This window comes from Podarcis pityusensis, assembly GCF_964106645.2.
Source record: "Podarcis pityusensis genome assembly, chromosome: 15".
NCBI lineage: Eukaryota > Metazoa > Chordata > Lepidosauria > Squamata > Lacertidae > Podarcis > Podarcis pityusensis.
This window is the reverse complement of record NC_138040.1, coordinates 20,803,169-20,823,263: the sequence shown is the minus strand read 5'-3', so window position 1 is coordinate 20,823,263 and position 20,095 is coordinate 20,803,169.

The following is a 20,095-nucleotide window of genomic DNA, read 5'->3' as shown; positions in this document are numbered from 1 at the left end:
TTCAGGTTACATACGCTTTAGGTTACAGACTCCGCTAACCCAGAAATATTACCTCAGGTTAAGAACTTTGCTTCAAGATGAGAACAGAAATCGTGCTCCAGTGGCGCGGCGGCAGCAGGAGGCCCAATTAGCTAAAGTGGTGCTTCGGGTTAAGAACAGTTTCAGGTTAAGAACGGACCTCTGGAACGAATTAAGTACTTAACCCGAGGTACCACTGTACTTGGGAATTTCTTAATGGTTTTTAAGAAATTTAAAAGATGTAAGGGGGATCAGGGTGTTTGTCACCACTCTGCAATGATTCCCCCAAGAAGGCCTTTTGGGACCCCTTATTAGGAGTCAGTCACGTTAGGTGTAAATACCGGAGGGAAAATTCATTATTTGAAAGGCGATATCAAGATCTTGAGATTTAGCTGTCATTTACGTTTGCAATGGTCTGTTTCTGTCAGCGCCATGGCTCCCCCTTGTGGCCATGCCGTTCACTTGTAGCTCACCCTCTCAGCAGGGAGCGCTGCAGTGAAGTTCTTTTTTCAAAATTAGTTGGTTAGGAATAAAGAAATGTCTTCTAACTTGCCTCATATTTGCTTATTGTTTAGATTTCAACACGCACAGCCCCCCCCCCGCAAAAAAGAGAAAGGCTATTGAAGTAACTAATCTTCCCCATTTAAAACAACTTAAGAAAAAAACCAACCCACTATCATTTGCAATATGCTAGCTCTGACAGCGACCAATCCTGTTTTGCCTAATTCAAAGAGACCAACTCTAGACACAAAAAGCCCAATCCAATGCATGCATACTCACTAAGCCCCCACTTCAACTGGATAAACTTGGGCTTCTGTCACTCTTCAGTAGCTGTCACCACTCACTGACTTCCCTATGCCTTTCTTGAGGGGCACAGAGACCCCTCTGGCTGACTCCTGGGGTTTGGAGATGAAAACCCCTAACTTTGGGTTTCTCCTGGAGGGTTGGCACCTGCACATTTTTGGGCTTTTCCCCTCCCAGGACCCTTCTTAAGGCACTGGTAGTGGGCAGAGCAGGGGAGACTGGGCTTTTAAACAAATAACAAATATTTTTTAACTATCTACAAGTAACAGGATTTTAAACACAAAGGGCACTTTAAATTAAACACAGAAAAGGAAAACACCACTGGGCACAAATAAAATAAGACAAAACTCAGTTCCTCTGACCCTGAACTGATCTTTATACTTATTTCCCCTCGGGATGAGGTCCAGTTACCAACCTGCAGTCTGGCCTCCTGCCTTCTACAGGTAGTTCTTCCCACTTACTGCCTTCCCTGGTCCCCAAGGCCACTCTCTGCCGGTGGGCAATTTACAGTGCATGCTGGAGGCACCAACAGGGCTGTGTGAAGTGTGAAAGATAAACTTCCCTGCCTGGGAGGGGTGAGGCCAGTGCCAGTCACATGTGCTTGCCTTGCTGTGTTCAAGCCAAGGAGGGAGGAAGGAATGGAAGAGACCTGGGAGAGCTTGCTTGCCTGGTCTATCTGCCCCAGCCGGACCCCCCACCCACACTCTCCCACTGATTAAAGTGCAGCACGTACCACTACTGACCTGACCCTTGAGCTGGAGAAGGTTGTGCAGCTGGGTGTTGACTCTGGGCCTGCGGGCTCTGGCTTCTGAGATGGAAAATTCTTAAAAAAAAATAAAAAAAAATTATTACTTTTATAGATTACAAAAAGAGAAAAAAATAAAAAAATAAAAAAATAAAAAACAGGGGAAAAAACAAAGGAGAAAAACAAAAAGAAAAAGACAATACAATACAATATATAAACAATACAAAACACAACCTAAACTCAAAACTAAACACATTAAACTAAACTAAACAAACCCCACTCCCTAACCTTAACCCTGAATGGAACAAAACAAAAACAATTTAAAAACATACATCATCTCTTTTCCATATTCTATCTTTCATTCCCTTGTTTCCTCGACCTCCTCTCACCTCCCTTTTTGTATTCCACTTCTATTAATTGTTTCAGCAAATCCTTTCCATCTTTCTCCATTTTCTGTGATATTGTAAATAACATATTTTTAAACCTTAATTTCCATTAAAACTAAAATACTTATATGCGCTTAACTCCTTATAACATTTCTGTTAAACCCATTAAAAAAAAAATCATTCCACCATTTTTCTATCACTCATTTTTTCTATCACTCAGAGAAGGACGCAGGCCTGGCCAGGACGAAGAAGGCCTGGCCAGGATGCTGAACACCTGGCCAGGATGAAGAAGGCCTTATTCTTTGCGACGCGCCCAGACAACAAGGGCTGTCCATCGATGGTTCGCATTTCTGGGGGGTGGGGGGGGTGGTCTAACTTCTGTGTGGCTAACCCCAGCCTCTCCACTAAGTTAACGTCCATAATGTCTGTAGATGCTCCAGCGTCTGTGAGTGCACACACTTGCTCGCTGCTCCCCTGGGAGTCATATTGTGGCTCACACTGTAATTCCCAGAATCACTGGTCCTGGCGGAGGCCCTTCTACTGCCTTTTCTCCCAGCCCTGGACCTCCGGAAGGGGCTGGGACTGGTCGTTTCCCAGCAACACATCCTTGCGCTGGGGTCCACACTCATCCCTGACAGGGATCCCTGGGTCTTCCTGTCTGCACACTGTCAGGCCAAGTGTGTCTCTGAGCTGCAAACAAAACACAGCTGCTTTCTCCCTCTCAGCTGGCGAAACTCCAGGAAAGCGCCTCCCCCTGGTGGCACCCAGCTGCATAGGTTCCTCCCCCTCCTGATCCTCTTGGGGCTGGCGGCTCACACCCTTAGGAATGGCAGTCGATAAGAGAATGACAGAGAGCAAGCCAGAGCACTGCCAATGCTCTCAAGAAGTGCAAATTACTGCAAATAGAGAAGGAAGCAGTTCAGCAGGTGGGAAAGAGCGAAGAGACAGTCCCTCAGAGAATGAGGAAACAGTGGGAGCTGACCCTCTTAGTCCCAGGTCTCGGCGAATGGGAGGGCTACAAGATAGGAGGCAGGGCAAAAGACGTCAGAGGAAAAAGTTCAGTTGCTTCTGGGACAAGCGCCGCTCTGGGTGCCGGAGCAGATTGCTTCTCCTTTGCCCGCTGGGGAGCGGGCGGGCTGGTGAGGCCCCCTAGATTTAGAGGCCCTAGGCTTCAGCCTACTTAGCCTATACATAAATCTGGCACTGACAGTGATGAAGAGTGGGTTGCCAGTGCCCGGGGCTGCACGGGCAGGGTGGGTGGGAGCGAGGAAAACAGCTGGAGTACGCATGCCCATTCAACTGTGTAATTGTGTTTGTGTCACCCAGGAGATCACAGCCACAGAGTTAAGAAGAGTCATTCTGTTGTCTAGAGGGGTCACTTCCTGGTTCGGAAGGCAGAAGTTCTTTTCAACAGAGCCCATGACAGAAGCGCACAGCTGTATGGAGACAACACTGGGTGTTGAAATTTTGTGCCCCTAACAATTCTGAGCCTGGGGCAACAGCCCCTGTGCCCTCCCCACTATACCACTGGTCAGGGATGACGGAACCTGTGGTCCAGCAATCTCTAGAGGCCCACAGGTCCCTTGCTTCTGCTTGAATAGCTTAGGAGGCAGAAATCCAGCTGGGGCAGCTTCCTGCATTTCTATGAGCAAAATCTCACCTGCTTTTCGCACAACAGCTGAGAGCTCTGCATGGGAAAAGTGGCACTGCTATCGGCTTCCATACGGAAACTGCCACCACATGGAGGAGTATCGTGTGACACGCGTGCCTCATCCCCGGCGAGGTGTCTGTCCCCCTAGGGTGCATGTCGTGACTGCACATGGTCCCATGCAGCCTGTTCTTGTGCCTGAGAACTGAGCAAATATCACAACAGTGGAGATGAGTGAGTCAGTGTGTTTTGCCCCTTTAATCATCCATGATGTTTATCGGCTGCCTGAACACCACGCTTGGTTCTCTCTCGCTCCCCAAGAGGGATGATGGTTATCTAATAACTGTATTTGGGAGGATGCTTAGTCACCAAGCCTGATGTGAACCCCTATCTGGCTGTCACAGGGAGAGGAACGCAGCAGTTAGGAGGGAAGCGTCCTTAGAAGACTTGGAGGGTTCCTGCTGCGCTGTTCTTCTCAATTAGGTCAACAGTAATAGCAGCATCAGGAACTACTGTGGAAGGGGAGACTCTATTTCCCCCAGAACTGATTGGAACTGCTGTCTGAAACTTGAACTTACAGGTACACCAACTTTTTGTATGTTGGCATTTTGGAGGAAGAGAGAAAAATGCCCTCACGGAAGCTGGTTGAAACTCACATGGTTTAAAGATACTGCATTGAGTGTTCTGCATCTTTTCAGTAACGCTCCCCCAAAAAGCCATCTCAATACAATACGGACCTTCTCTGCTCAGTTTGAGCTCTCACTTTACCTATGAGATCACCTTACTTCATACATGCCCTTGGACTGTTTTGATCAATGGAACTGGCGCTGTTACAGGTGCCATGTAATACCCATTCCACAATTGTAAGAACTCAGTCATTTAGTGTGGCTGCACTTTGGAACTCCCTGCCTATTGATATCAGGGAGAAGCCTTCAGTGCACTCCTTTCGGTGCCTGCTAAAAACATTTTTGCTTAGACAAGCTGGCCTAGATTTGTAGAAAGTTGATATGAGCTTCAATCTATTTTTCGTCTATTGTTATTTTAAATGTTCAAAAGCTTTAAATTATTGTTAATTTTTCCTGTTGGTTATTTTTATTTTTCAGTCTGTTTTGTGTAAACCACTTTGAGACTTTTTTTTTTTTTTTGCAATCAAGCAGTGTATAAATTTTATGAAATAAAACGAATAATAAAAATAATTGGGTAGGTGTGAAACTTACAGCCCCAACATCACATATTTTTGTCTTGTCCCTCCAATAAACATCCGCATCATTAAGGCGTATTTTTCCCGTGAAAGCTACTCATTACTAGCATGGCTAATAATTTTGCTAAAAAGGGGCTGTTTCGTTTTTGCACTTTATAAAGAACCTAAGGAGAGCCTGCCAGTTCAGGCCATTGGCCCATCTAGTCCAGCATTCTGTTCTTATAGTGGCCAACTGGATGTCTATGGAAAGCCCACAAGCAGGACCCAAGCACAAGAACACTCTCTTCTCCTGCAGTTTCCAGCAACCGGTGTTCAAAAGCATATGGCTTCCAGCCACAAGGTTTTAAACAAGGGATGTCCCCAGCCTACCTGAAGATGCCAAGGATTGAAGCGGAGACCTTCCACGTGCAAACGGATGCTCTTCCGTGGAGTTCTGGCCTTTCCCAAATAGGAGCCTAGGAAACCTTCTACCAAGTTAGACCACTATTGCATCTAGAGCAGTAGTTTATGCTGACGGGAAGCAGTTCCCCAAGATTTCTCTCAACCCCTACCTAAAGATCCCAGACATGGAAGCTAGGACCTTCTGCCTGCAAAAGGTATCTTCTTCCACTAGAGCTCTCCTCCCTCCCTGCTCTCTTGCAATAAGCACCAAATTGTAGCACACAATATTTATTCCTCTGTGTTCCCTGCAGTGAGGCTCAAACCCTATTTCGGGGTTCTTTGCCTGCCTGCCCTAATAGTGCTTTTCCAGTGCAGACGTCGGTAGTGCTATAAAACTCACATGAGGTTTGAGTTGGGATATAAATAAAAGAAGTGCCTTAAAATCATCTTTCTCCCCCCCAACTTTCTTTAGAAAGTCCTCAGGCACCTGGAGCGAAGCAGAGAGTGCAGCTCTGCATCCCTTCTTAGCATATGAGGGCGTCGTCGCTTTAAAGGCAAGATCCCACATCTCATTCCCGCCGCGGCCCATCCTGGAGGGACCCAGGCGGTTAGGCTGCGCTCCGCGCTTGCAAACTGCAGAGACAGCTGGCCTTTTTTGCAAAATAGCAGCCGCTGAGCACCCCCATCATCGCGCTGACATCACTCAATGCCTGCCTGGCTGTAGGCAGGTGATATATAAGACAGATGCCACCGTGCCTCTGCTTAACACGTGAAATGCATTTCTTAATTTCGTTTTCGCGACGCACGAGTGGCACAGCTCCTGTAAGCGGGGAGGGATCACAAGCTGCGAAGTAAGCGGCGAGCACTTTAAACTGTTTGCTTCTGTTTTTTTCCAAAGGAACAGAGCGGGCTTCTGGGTTGCCTGCTAAATCGTTGCTACTGATAACAAGCTCCACCCTGCACGTACTAACTTGATTCGAATTATTAAACAAGGTTCTATACAGTGCCCTGGCAGTGCTCTTAACACCAGCCTGCAGCAGGGTTACTATCAGGCCACGGAAAAGAGAGCAGGAGATCTGTCTGTACTTGAAGCATCGGTGCACAGTCTGCACGCAACACACATTCAGAACAACTCCCTGAGGAACCTGCTTGACACTTGGAATGGGTGACTAACAAGTAAAGTGTCCCAAATCGCATGCAACTCCCATCACCTCTGAACATTGGCCACGCTGCCTGGGCTGGTGGGTCCAGCAAGGTTTAGAGGGCCACACACCGCTACTGCAGGCACAAGTATAGTAGAACAGGTTTGACAATGAACAGACAGGGGCTTCGTCGTCCATTTGGAAAAGTTCCCCAGCATTCCACCAGAGGGCGGTCCCAGCTCCTGGCAGTGCCGGCCTTCAAAAAAATTGCAAAACTCCCATGCACAAAGCTTTAATTAAACATCCCTTTGAAATTCAACGCGAATCTGTGGAGCTCCGAGGAAAGTACTTCCCCAGGGGTGATGGGTGTGTGTGTGTGTGTGCAGGAAGTGGGACAGGCGTGGTTTCCTAAGCAGAAAGACATTGCAAATTGCTCTCAGGCTACTTTTGAGTGGTTTTGAGAGGGATGAGGGAGTGGTGTCCAAGGCAGGGACACAGGGAAGGGGGTACAAAGGAATCTGTTTGGTGCGGCTCTCAGAGCTCAGGGAAGGAAGAACTTAGAGAAAATCTCATGGCTCCTCTTATCTGAATAATGTACCGAGCGTAGAACATCTTGTTGATAGGAAATATGTCCTTGCTCTACATTATTATTATTATTATTATTATTATTATTATTATTAATCATTTGTTATCATTTACCAATCTCTTACCATCCAGTCTGTTATAAAAGCTGGATTGTAACCCTGCTCTCCTAAACTACTACTTTGTAAAAAAAATATTATTGGTTTTTACAAATTTAAAACAATAAAGAGAAAAAAACTTTTAACGTATCCATATATGAGATTCTCTGAATCTTGTGACTTCCCCCCATCCCCTGCATGGGTCCTTAAAATAATTTTTCTAAAACTACATATCATTATGTTCACAGTTTTCATCCCTCTAAATTATCCATATATTTCGTTTCTTTACAAGTTATTTCTAAAGTCCAACTAACGTTTTTATTTGTTTACAATGGTCTCCTAAGTACCCTAATTTATGAATTTCCCCCATTCTTTTTAAAAGTCATTATCTTCTTGATTCCTGAGTCTCCCAGTCAGTTTTGCCATTTCAGCATAGTCCAGCAGTTTGGCTTGCCATTCTTCCCTAGTAAGGGACTGTTGGTTCTTTCTAACTTTGGGCTAGTAGCATCCTTGCAGCTGTTGTCGCTTACATAAACAGTCTTTCTGGTCTTTTGGGTTGTCAGAACCTTTAATTCCTAACAGAAATGCTTTTGGGTTTTTTAAACAAAGATTATTTTAAACATTTTTTCCCCAATTCATTGTATATCAATTCCCAAAAAGACTTTGTTATCTCCTAAACTTCTAAGCAGACCTGATTAACCACCATTCTGCACATGCTATAGAATAGGAAGCCTTGGAGAACTGGGGCCCACCTTGGTCATGGAGATGCTGGCACAAGCAAACCTCACGGGCCCTGCCCACTTGTAGGAGGGCCCATTTGCTTGTCCAGAGCAGAGACGCCTGTCACTTGCCATGATAAGGCTTGTGCCTCCCCCAAGCTCTGTAAAGAGCCAGTGTAGTCTAAAGGTTAGAGTGTGGGACTATGACGTGGGAGACCAGGGTTCGAATCCTCACTCAGCCAGGAAGCTCTCATTGGGTGACCTCCTACCTCACTGGGTGGTTGTTGTAAGGATCAAATAGGGAGGAGCTGAACTATGCACGCCACCTTGAGCTCCTTGGAGGAAATGAGGAATATGGAAATGAATGAATGAATGGAAGAGGCCGGTGGGGGAGCGCATTGTTGAGTCAACCACTTCAGCTCCTGCTCAGCCATGTAATTCACCTGCGGTGCATCACTCAGATGTAGGCATTAAAATAATTTTGGAGAAGCAGAAAGCCAGGGGTTCAAGTTTGTTTGTTTGTTTGCAAATACATATATTTATATATCATATAAACATATCGCAATGGTTCACAACAATATAAAAAACCATACAGTAAAATCTTCTAAAAGTTAAAAGCCAAAGGATTAAAAACAAGCCTTAGTAGACCATGGTGAGGTGTGTGTGCGCTTAACTGCTTGCCTAGTGGACAGAACAGCTTTCAGCAGGCATTTAAAAGTTGGCGAAGAAGACTCCCACTGGATCTGTAGTTCTTCACCCGGCAGCAAAGGCCAGGACAAGGTGGGCCGATGATCTGACTCAACCCTAAACGGATCATCATTTTGTTCTCAGGTAGCATTGGGAGTGGGCCGTGATTGAAGGAGACAGTGAAGAACAAGCCAGTAAATCTCTCTCTCTCCCTCCCCCCCAAACATACACGGAAATTACCACCTTGATAAGAACACTGGGTTGCATCCGTCATCTTCCACCAGCCTCCGACTGATGCTTTAAGTGACAGCTTCATTCAGCTTAATTACAGCATCCCTTTCATCCCTCAGTCTGCTCCCGCTCCTCCCATCTCTGCACCACGTAATTGCCAAGCCCACAAGAGTGGCTGCCTGGGGCTCTGAGCAGGGGCTCCCTCTTCTTCCCCAACACTCACCTCTCCCTTGTAAAGGAGAACTGGCCTCCTTCACAGCTAAGAAGGATGGCCCTCTCCCCAGCGACATCTCTGCCGGTAACCTATGGTCTCAACCCAATGTCCCACTGGGCCAGCAGATGGCCATCCAGGGCTCTCCATTGTCGGGTGGACAGGGTCCCAGGAATGCCACGCCACCGCAACGCAGTTCTTTGCTTATTTAAAGAATAAAAAAATCAGCCCCACTACCAAGACTTCCTATAGCAGGTCTAGGGGCCAAATGTGGTCCGCCAGGCTTCTCTGGCCCTTGGAACTCTGTCCCCGCCACACACTTTGCCAGCCTCACTTCACACCCTCCTTGGGTGTTTTTGCCTGGCTGGACTGTGTCCTTGAACTCTGATAATGCCACCTGTTAGGTTAAATGGAGGATAGATGTGTGTATGTGCCTAGAAAGTTGTCTACTGTTCCAAAAGGAACATTTATATTAATTGCTCCAAAAACGTTCCCCTCTGGCCCCACCCACCATTGGCATGGGACCCCCAGAAGGTTGATCAGAAGGGAAAGTGGCCCTCAGACTGGAATAGGCTTCTCTGGGTTCCACTGGCCCGGAAGGTCAAGGAGCTGCATGCTTATTCTGGTTGATTTATTGAAAGTGCCAAAGCTAAAGGGCACGTGCCTGGTACCAGGGAGGCATTTAGCTCTGGGAGCCTTGTAGGCAGCATGTCAGAGGCTGAGAGATTGCCAGCTCCATTCCCCACGCTAGCTCTCTCACCTTACCTTGCATGTCCCTTCCTGGGTCACTACGATCCTCAGGAGAGTGCTGGAGATGGGCAAATCTGTCAATTTCGGTTTCTTATCTTTCCCCTATCTTACATTCCATTCCTCACATTTTCACATCCGTTTGCACTTTTTAAAAAAGTCCTCTTGCATTTTTAGTACAAATTTCACCTGCTTTTTAGCACAAATTTCTTCTACTATGCACAGTTCGTGATACTCATGCTTTTGCAAAGTGATTTTCTCCAACATGATGCATTTTTACATGTTATTTTCATGAATATATACAATGTACACTTTACCCTCAAATATGCATCTTTGTGCACAATGCACAGCTGGAGAACCGCATTGCAAAATTTGGTTCACACTGCGTTTCAGAAAGTGTGGATTGCCTTTAAACGCAAACTGAATCTAATTTCTGCCCTGCCTCTAGGAGAGACAAGACTTCCTTGTGCTTCAAGGCTTGTCTCCTGTCCACAAACACCAGAGCCTTAAGTGTGGTGGCACCTTCCCTTTGGAATGTACTCCCAGTGAACATCAGGCAGGCATCTATAGTGTTGGCATTTAGGTGCCTGCTTCAAACTCGTTTGTTCGCTCAGGGCGATCCAGCTAAGCTGACTTGTTAAGCTGATTTACAGAATTGCTGATTTTTAGCTATTCACTCCAAATACATTTCTTTCTTAATGTTGGCAGTATAGATTTATTTTATTTTATTTCAAATGGAATAAACAAATCAATGTATCTGCTCTCTTAAGAAGGGGCCTGAAGGAAGGATTGCATAAATTGAATTTAATGGTACTTTTCCAGTCTCTCCATACCCAGAAATGTGACATCCACCTGTGGCCTCTTTCTGATAGAATTTGCTCCGTGACAAGGCTGCTCCTGTGCAACCGAATCTGTCCCTTTCTGCAGCGCTGCCCTTAATCAGCCACCCTGGTGGCACGCTAATGAGTGTTTGTATTATTAATAACATTTAGTACCAGCTGCCCCACATCCAAAAGGGCTTTGAAATCTGACCCTCCACATGTAGACTCCCCTCCATGCAACAGCGGTATTAGATGAGTCACACAAGATCCGAACTTAATTGAAAAATGTCCCTCCATATCCACAGCTGTTTGCTACTGAGCTGCCTCAGGAATCACCTGTACAGGTAGGGCAATGAAATACAAAGGATTGTTTGCGTACTACCTTTGATTGTCTTTTGGAACTGATCATGTTAGCGGCCTTTGGATTCTTTCTTTCTTTGTGGAACAGCAGGTTATAAATACTTTAAGCCCTAACTGATCCACGCTCACCTAGATCCAGGCCTGCAGCAGATCTTGACCTAGTGACTTTGGCCACAGTCAGGAGGGGTGTCAGCCTGTGCACCCCCCCCCCACTGCGGCCAAAGGAGGAAACCTCAGGGCCCCTGACTTGCCAGCAAAGGAAGCCCACTTGCGCCAATAGGTCAAAGGAGGTCAGGTGAACATCCCTTAAGCACTTACTTAAAGGCTTCTGGCTTGCTCTGTGGAGCGAGCAACCGGGAGACATAGTTTGTGCATTGCTGCAGAGAGCCAGGCGTGGTCCTGCCCTCTTCATAGCTGAGTCAGGACTTGAACTCAGGCCACATCTGCAGCATACGTTTAAAGCACTCTGTTTAGCAGGCATGGCTTCCCCCAAAGAATCCCTGAAAGCATAGTTTGTCAAGGGTGCTGAAAGATGTCAAGAGATCCCTGTTCCCCTCACAGAGCTACGATTCCCAGAGTCCCCTGGGAAGAGGGATTGATTCCTAATCTTCTGTAATATCAGCATCAAGTAGACAAGCACCCAGGTGATCAGTGATGTAGCACCGTTTCCCCAACCAAGTGCCCTGAACTACAACTCCTTTCAGTTGTACTGGCTGGAGCTGATGAGAGTTATAGTTCCAAAAATTTGGAGGGCGCCACGTGTCTGTCTGATTGCCTGCTTGATGCTGATGTTACAGTCCCAGCAGGAGTTGGGCTTCTTGTCCTGTTAACTACCTATATACCATACCAGGGGTGGAGATTCTGTGGCCTTCGAGATGTTTCTCCAGCTCCCATCATCCCTGACCATGGGCCTGTTGGGATCTCCACTCAACCAAGCTGATAAAGCTCATCCTCCTCCGGCCGAGTCCTTCGGAATCGCCTCCGACATGATTGACAATCTGAACCTCTGATAAGGCTCCAGGCACATCCCCCATTCAGCAGAGAATCAAACCAGCACAGGGAAGAGACGAGAGGTTTGGGCTACATTGCTAGGAGTTTTATTACTAAGCTATGCAGGCAGAAAAGACATTCTCTCTCTGTGAAAGACAGAGAGCAACTGGAACAAACAAAGGAACAGGAAACCACTAATGTCACATCGGTCTCCCGTGAGACTTCCAACAGTATGGAATGTGTGGAATGTAAACAGAGTCTTGTGACTCCAAAGCAGCTGCACAGTAGCGAACAGAAACTAACAGGGCCTTGCTGGCTAGGACTGATGGGAGTTGGAGTCCAACAAAGTCTGAAGAGACAAAAGTTTCCCCAAGGTCACCCAATGAGCTGCATGGCTGGGTGGAGGGATATGAACCCTGGTTTCCCAGATCCTAGGCCAGTGCTCTAACCACCAACTACATTGCTCTAACCAACTACATTGTCTGTGAGCTAAGGAGCACGGTCTCTTTCTATGTCATGCCCGGGTGACCACCTGTGAGTAAGAATGTGGATCCACTGGGTCCATCTAGCTCAATATTGTTGACACTGACTGGCAGCAACCTTCTAGAACTGCTAGCCTTCAGGATTTCAGGCAGGAGTCTTTCCAAGCTTCACAGGAGATACCATTGGGGGATTGCACCTGGGCTCCTGAATGCAAGGCATGTGCTCTATCACTGAGCTACAGCCTTTCCTAAAAAAGTTGCTCCTTCCCTGTGGTGGTTTAACTCCACAAAGCTCTTTCAACTGCTCTCAGGCTAGCTTCCCTCCGGTTTCCATAGCAATCAGGGCTCAACAGACTCTGCTACTTGAGGAGGATTCCTCTCTCACATTCTGGCTTGAGAAGAAGCTGAAGCTGGAAGAGAACTGAGCCACTAGGGGGATCCCACGCACATCAGCTAGTGAGGAAGTGGGAAGGCTAGGAGCCAGACACCAGAAACCTATGATTCTGGAACAAGTTTTCAGCTTGTCAGGAGGAAATCAAGAGAAACCAATTTGACAGGAAACTGTGCAAAGGTTGCCACCTTTTCCTCTCGGCCCTGCTCTGCTGCACTTTATCGGCTGAAGCTTTTTTCTTTCCATAGAGAGGAAGCAGTGGGAGCAAGGGAAGCTTTGCCTGCTTAATCTGTGTGTTGGTCTGCTTTATCAAGAAACCCTAAGAACAGGACCGGCAAAACTACTGGCTAACTTGCACATGTCTGACGAACACTCGGGTGTTAATTCAGAGGGTGAGTCCAGTGCCTGCATGCTTGAAAGTCACATCTTCTGACAGGGGGCATCCTTCCCTGTGCCAACTGCATGTGGGCTGGTTGTGGTGAGGGAACTGCACATGATCAGAGGCAACAAAAGTGACCATTTGACCACATCATTCCTTCCGGGGAAGAGCCCCAGTTAAGAGAATCCGGTCCAGAGCTGAGCCCTGGCTCAAAGGAAGATGCCAGAGGCTGGATACCTGACTTGTCCATTGGCTCTGTGCTGCATTGCAATGGTCTGCTCTAGTGCAAATGCGGCCCTCCAGAACTCTCCACCTGGCCCTCAGGACTCCCTTGGGCCACACCCCTTCCCACCCCTGCTCCATGCCTTCCTTGCTTGCTTTTGCCTGGCAGGAGTGCACCCTTGTCCTTTTATCACGCCTCTCACTTACGCAAGCCTTGATGGAGTGTGCATGTGTGGAAACTCTGGTTTTGGAAAACCGGGATGCGGTCTGTTGTGCAAAGGTAAAAACCACACCCATTGCCCCAGCCACCACTGCTACGCGGCCCCCAGAAGGTTGACCACGAGGGAATGTGGCCCTCGGGCTGAAAAAGGTTTCCCCGCTCTGGAGGGATTTCACCAGGGATGCGTACAGAGCAATCCCATGCATGTTTACTCAGAGAGAAACCCCAGTGTTCAATGGAGCTTGTGTCCTGGTAAATATGAACTGGATCACTGACTTAATCATGACCTCAGCCATGTGCTCTGGCATCAAGCATGGGAGGTAAAGGTAAAGGGTAAAGGAACCCCTGACCATTAGGTCCAGTTGCGGATGACTCTGGGGTTGCGGCACTTATCTCGCTTTATTGGCCGAGGGAGCCGGCGTACAGCTTCCAGGTCATATGGCCAGCATGACTAAGCCGCTTCTGGCGAACCAGAGCAGCGCACAGAAACACCGTTTACCTTCCCGCTGAAGCGGTACCTATTTATCTGCTTGCATTTTGATGTGCTTTCAAACTGCTACATTGGGACTGAACAACGAGAGCTCACCCCGTAGCGGGGATTCGAACCACCAACCTTCTGATCGGCAAGTCCTAGGCTCTGCGGTTTAACCCACAGCACCACCTGCGTCCCAAATCAAGCATGGGAAGCACCTTTTAAATGTGTCCTGCCATCAAGTCATTCCAGACTCTGGCTTTCATACCCTTAAGATGGTATTGTTGCTTATTTGGGGAAGGGCCTAGCTGTATAATGGCAGAACACTTGCCTTGCATGCAGAAGGCCAGAAATTCAACCCCTGGCATTTCCAGGTAGGGATGGGAATGTGCCCTTCCTTAAACCCTGGAGAACTGCTGCCTGTCAGTGTAGCTGATTCTGAGCTATAGGGAACCGTGATCTGACTTCCGATGTGGTAAGCCCTGCTGCCTTTTCGGGGGGTGGCTGTCCATTCTGCTGAACGGGGCCCTGCGTCTGTGCTCCAAAGTCCTCATCTGATGCTGCCGCCCGCTTGGAAGTGTCCCTATGCAAGCTGCCGCCTCCGTTTGCAGTGCATTGGATGTACCCCCCTCTCCTTCAGACCTCTGTCCCCGCTCCCCCTTTGCATTTCCTAATAACTCAGGGAGCCACGGCGACGCTTTGCCCAGTGCCGGACCCCTTGTTGCAGCATTGCAGCAGCCGCCGGCCGCTCCTGCGAGCTGTTGCACGGCGAAGGAGGGGCTCTGTGACCTTGACGGCGCCGGCCAGAGAAACGGATCCGAATGCACTGCTGCAGCCGGGAGGGTCTCTGCCTTCCTCCCGCTGCTGGCATTGCACAGAGCCGGTGGTCTGCGATGAGGGCCTGCGCCGCACTCCCTCCTCCGCCCCCGCTCGCCACACACGCAGCCAAACACTTTCCATACAGATGGGATCTGACATTGTTCGCAACACTCGGCGTCCTCCTGAGAGCTAATTGATCGCAGGGAAGGCTGGCAAGGAGCGGGGCCGGCTCGGCTCTCTCCATGGACATCCCTCTGCCTGTCGCTTGTGGCTCTGTAGCCAAGGCTCAGGCATGCAGCCTGCTCCTCTATGGACCCGTTTAAGGCAGGGGAAAGAGACTCCTGTTCCCTCGCAGGACCTGCGCTCCCCAGAATGATTTCACAACCTCTCTTCATAGGGATGTCTGGAAACTGTAGCTCTGAAGGCGAAATAGGGGTTCCCTTCCAAAGCTACAATTCCCAGAGTTCCATGGAAAGAGGGATAGATTAAGCCTTTCTGGAAAATGTAGCTCTGAGAAGGGGAGGGAGTGTCCTAACAACTCCCAGCACCTTTAACAAACTACAGCTCCCAGGATTCTCACAAGGGACCCATAACTGTCTAAAGTGGTGTTGCAGCGCTTTAAATCATATGCCATGAAAATGGCCATTATCTCCATAACGAGGGAATTCCACAAGCCTGGAGTCACTACCGAAAAGGCCCTGCCTTTTTTGTGCTTGCTGCTCTAATAGATCTTGATGGCAGGGCCTCCAAGACGGACGTCCTTCCAAAGCACGCCAAGGCAGTGTCTTTAACCTCCCATTCTCCAGCCATGAGCGCAGGCCTCGAATCCAGTCACACCATACACAGACCTGATAACAATCTCCTTGACACTTTTATTATTATTATTAAAGCCACCCATCTTTCAGCAGCGTCTCACTATCGCTAGAGAATTCTCTTTAGATGCTGGGATGATAGTGCTCCTTCCATTCAGGGAAAAGTCAATAGCATCGCTCTCGGATGCTCGCCTCCACTCAAGCACGATAAGGCCAGATAGGCAGAGATTGCGGGGGGGGGGGGGGCAGTTCTGGCAAGTGGCCAGTCAGGAAACTTATTAAACCAAACAAACAAATAAATAATGCGGCTATGCAGTGAGAATTAACACAACGGCATGGGTTGAATTCACCATCACTACCACTGGCAGCTCTGTGTAAAAGTGGAATAACTTTTACTGTAGTGGAATCAAAACTGGAGACGCAAGAGAAGTGGAGGCTGACCCACTGGGGCAAATAGGGCACTGCCCCACTGCCCTCAGCCTGCCCTCAATCAGACCCCACCCGCCTGCCTTCCTACTTGCAACTGGTCCAGGGGGTGGCACTGCCTCTGTTAGCTTCCTCCTCCTTAGTCTGAACTTTGTAGAACCCAGCAGGGAGAAGGACAGAGGGGGAAATTAGTTGAACTTGCTTGTCACTGGCTCTGGCACCACCTGCTGTTGGGCTCCCTGCCTTCTACCCTACCAGTCCTAATGATCACCAGGGACCAACCGCTGTGATAGAGCAGGGATGGGCAATCCGCAGTCCTCCAGGCATTTTTGGATTCCCAACTCTCATCAGCCCCTGCCAGCATGGCCAATGGTCAGGGATGATGGGAGTTGTAGCTCAACAACATCTGGAAGGCCATAGATTCCACACCCAGAAGGACCAGAGCTGAGTGGGGCAGCACATGCTTTGCTGCACAGGATGCCAGGTTCAGTTCCTGGTTTCTCCTGTCAAAACTATATTAAGGGAGCAACTGGTTTTCATAAGCAATACTGCCTCCAACCATGGCAGCAGAGCTTAGCCATCATGGCTGGTAGCCAATCATAGCTGCCTTCTCCACGAATCCACCAAGCAGATCCCAGTTGACTGATTTTCTCCAAAGGGAGAAGGCAAAAATACACCAGGGGGAGGGGGGTGGGGGACAAAGATAGGGTTGCCAACTGACTAGTGGAGAAAGCTGCTTGGCCTCCTCTAGTGCAGTTTGATGTGCAGAAAACCAGGCAATGATGCATTTGATGGTATGGAGGAAAGCGAGCTGATCTGATATCTGCAAGCTCTTCTTAAAGGCAACACTACAGTTGCCCATTTGCCTCTTTGCAGGTATTGGAAAACGGGGCCATTCTGGTAAACAGGGATACTTGGGAGATGTGTGAACTTGTGACTGGTCCTATGTTCCTGCTCAGGATCCCACTGTCCCTGCCCCACCCGCCAGATTGCCAGACTGCCCTGTGGCAGCCACCTATGGCATCCTGGCTCTGTTGGGAAAGTGGGTGGGCAGCCGGGGAGAAAAATAGCTGCAGCTGATTCCTCCACTTATTTTTTTGTGCCGTTCACAAGTGATATAAATAGAGCTAGGCCCGGTGCCTTTTGTTGTGATGGCTTCCAAGCTGGCTCTTTATAAACAATTCTTTGCACTTGCCAAGTTTCTGCCTCAGAATGAAGGACGGGAGGTAGAAATGGAGATCTGTGCCAGCCATGGCGCATGTTCAAAGACGCCAACATTCCTGTGTGGGAAACTCTTCCGTGTAAGAAATAGCATCCAGTCTGCGTGCAGCTATGGGGAAGGCCTGTGGCTCAGCAGTAGAGCATTCGCTTTGCATCTAGGAGGTCTGGTACCTGCAGGCAAGTCTAAGAAAGACACCTACAGACCACATTCACACCATACATTTAAAGCCACACAGTGCCACTTTAAACAGTCATGGCTCCCCCATGAAGGATTCTAGGAGCTGTAGTTTGCTAAGGGTGTTGAGAGTTGTCCAGAAACTCCTCTTCCCCCTCCCAGAGCTGCAGTTTCCAGAGTGCCTTAATAATCTATCCCTGTCCCTAGGGAACTCTGGGAATTGTAGCTCTGCCAGGGGAATGGGGGCCTCTGACAACTTTTAGTACCCTTAACAAAATCCAGACCCCAGTATTCTTTGGGGGAAGCCATGAGAGATTTAAGTGGCATCATCATGTTTTAAATGTATGGAGGGAAAGTGGCCTTAGTCTGAGGCCCTGGAGAGATGCTGTCAGTCATTGTTGGCAATGCTGAGTTAGATAGACCAGTGGTCTGACTTGGTATAACACAATTGCGTGTTCCTAGCTTGTGTGTGGCCATTGAACACATCAGTATGTGTTTGCTCTCCATGGATATGTTGGGCAGGTGTAGCCAATCAGTGCCTCCTTTCATACAATCATATGCATTCCAGCTCATGGAGGTTCAGCATGCTGGAAAAAAAGCAAATACATTTTCTTCTCACTGAACTTCTAACTAATGCATGTGCTACTTTAAACCACATGAGGGCACTGTTTTGTTAGACAAACAGTGCCCTCATGTGGTTTAAAGTAACACATGCATTAGCTAGAAGTTTAGTGAGAACAAAATGTGTTTGCTTTTCTCCAGCATACTAGATTGCTGTCTAGCCAGCACTTGCTTGTAGCCTCTTTGTCTAATTTAACTCCGCCCCTAGAAGCTGAAGCATTTTTTCTTTCTCTCTCTGAACATTTTGAGACAAAATATGCTATTTCTCTCTCACACCACTATTCACCTTGTAAATAGTTCCTGCATGAATAAAGCCTTTGAACTCCATAAACTGTAAGTGATTGTTCCAATCCAATTCACCCAAGATGCAAGCTCTCCTAACACAGAGTTCAATATGGAGGGTCCTTTAAGGAAACTATTTCCAGCCTTACATCTCCAGCATATGCCTTCTGTTTCTATAAGGGGTAAGACGATTTAATCACATACCATATCACTGAAAACTTTGTGAGTCTGGTGAGGTTGAGAACTTCTCCCATTACTTACAAGCACTCTGGGCACAAACTCCTTACTTCTGTCTTTCGATCCCTGTCAAACAAACCACCCCCACCCCTGGACCAGATATGTATATTGCTTTGCAAGCAAAAATGCATTCACTACCACTCAAGTACCAAGTAGGTGGGTAGGATGTCCAATTTTTTTGAATTTATGTTGAATTTGTAACACCTATGCAGCTTACTGCAGAGGATCAGTGTGCAATTTACTTCAGAGGGTGGGAGTGTCGTTTTTCTCTTTCTTTTTATGTGTATCTATATTTACATTTCTTTGTCAAATATGTGTCAAAATGATCCTTCGTTTGCTATATTTATATTGTGGTTGCTTGTGCCTTTAAAGGCTAAAATTTCCTTTGTTGTTTCAGAGGAAAGGAATGCCAGTCCAATTTTGATGCCAGTTTGAAAACCATTTTTGAGTGTGATACACAATGGATGAGAGGCTCTCTCATCCATCTCTTCATGACATATGTCATGAAGTGACCCACATTTTTTGAGTTTTGTGGCTCCATTTCTGGGAAACCAAGAGGAATTAAACCTCAGAATGAGGTCTCAGGCTGCATGCATGCTATACCTTTAAAGCACATTTGAAGGATGTGTTACTTGCTCACCCCCACTCAAAGTGCCTTCTGGGTATTGTAGTTCCCTGCTCAGAGTTATAGCTCCCAGCCAACCTTAACAAACTGCAGTGCCCAGAATTCTTTAAGGGAAAGGATGTGCTAGGAATGTGCTTCAAAGATAGCCCCAGAAAGAACAGGGGCAAGCCCATTCTAAAATTGAAGCCACCTTCTTTCTGTGTTCTTTCCATGTAACAGAGTGGGATGGACTACTTTGGAAGGTAGTGGACTCTACTTCACTGGAGATTTTCAAGCACATTGGATAGGACACTTTGGCTGTGATTCCTGCATTGCAGGAGGGTCGAACTAGGACCCTCGAGGGTTCCTTCAAACTCCACAAATCTATGATCACGAATGCTCAGTCAAAATGTCAGGGTCATATCCTAGCTCAGTAGACCCATCAAACTGAACGGACCAAAGTTTTAGCCATGCTTATTCCTCTCAGTGAGACTGCTCTGAGTAGGACTAGCATTTGGCAACAACCCTGAGTGGGGTGGGGAGGAATAAATAAAACGAGGCCAAGGTTTGGACCTTCCAAGCCTAGTGAGAAGCTGAACACCTCAAGGCTGGTCTGTTTCAGTGTCAGGCAACCTGCAGCCAGAACTGTGCAGAAAGCTGGCTTTGAGTGGGAGGAGAGATGATGTCATCCTTGCTGTGGCTGCTTGGTTCATTGCAATCGGGGGCTGCAGAAGCAAGCAGATTCCTGCCAGCCCGGACCCCTTGAGAGACTTTTCGGAGGGGAGGCACTTCGCCTCTTCTTCCAGGGGGAATCAGCAGAAGCTTCCTTTTGCAAGTGTGTGTTGTATAGGCATTCATGCATATATATATATATGTATGTATGTGTGTGGTGACAATACTCTCTGGATTCTGGAGTTCTGTGCTGAAGAAAGAGGAGAATTTGTACTGCATTAAAACACAC